Source organism: Opisthorchis viverrini (assembly GCF_000715545.1).
Source record: "Opisthorchis viverrini unplaced genomic scaffold opera_v5_21, whole genome shotgun sequence".
Taxonomy (NCBI): Eukaryota; Metazoa; Platyhelminthes; class Trematoda; order Opisthorchiida; family Opisthorchiidae; genus Opisthorchis; species Opisthorchis viverrini.
Genome location: NW_008751677.1, coordinates 327,143 through 328,084, shown reverse-complemented (window position 1 = coordinate 328,084; position 942 = coordinate 327,143).

Here is a 942-nt window from a genome sequence, read left to right as displayed (position 1 = left end):
GTTTGGGTTGTGTGCCATTTTAGGTCAGTTGAAGCAAACACTTTTCCAACACTGGACAACACAATAACCGGTTTCCCGGTGTCTGTTTCATGTCTCCAACAAGGCATAAAATACATGCAGACTTTTCTGCAGAAATTAGCCAAGCAAACTGGTTTCCCTGTGCAGACTAAATTACAACCGACGAATTCAAAGTTAATCTTTCAATTGAAATCATCTGACGCTCATCTGAGGTGTACGTCGAGATGAAATCCCGTTTTCCCGAAATAATACATCATACTCATACCTGCCGGGATCAGCTCAGGTCAGAACATTTTGGTTATCACGAATAAACGGGACATACAAATGGAGTAGTAGTATACTTAGGAACTAGAGCTAACTCCCCTTAAGTTACCAGTCGACGTTTTGCGACGGGTATGGCATGCAAGCACTAATTTGCCGATGAGAATGCGTCGGAGGCTCAGCAGGTTCATGGGTTTTCCGGTGATGTCGGTTATTTGTGCACTGCTGGCCATAATAGAAATCAGAAGGTGTATGCACTAATAAATTTTTTTAATGTGGTTAACAGTAGTTTACAGAAGCGATTTGCGGCATGTATAAAATAAAGGCAATATGAAATGTGGAGCAAGTCGAAAGGGAACTTATCGTATGTGAGAGTCCCTTGGTGAAAGTCCGGACGGTGGGAACGTGTTTTCTCTGCACTGCGACTGCTACACGTGTTCCATAATTGTCTGTGAACTTGTGGAGAGTGTTTGACTTCCTGCTCCCTGCACGCGCGCGAGTCTGTGTGCTGACTGCGTTCGGTTTTCCCTATATGCAGGTCCGTTTGCGTGTACGTGGGTGTGTCAGCACATGAGCTGTTGCTAGGCTCACTAGACGGTACAGACGATCGATGTCCGATGAGTCACCTTAATGTGACGTGGTTTGTGAGTATGAAAAAAGACA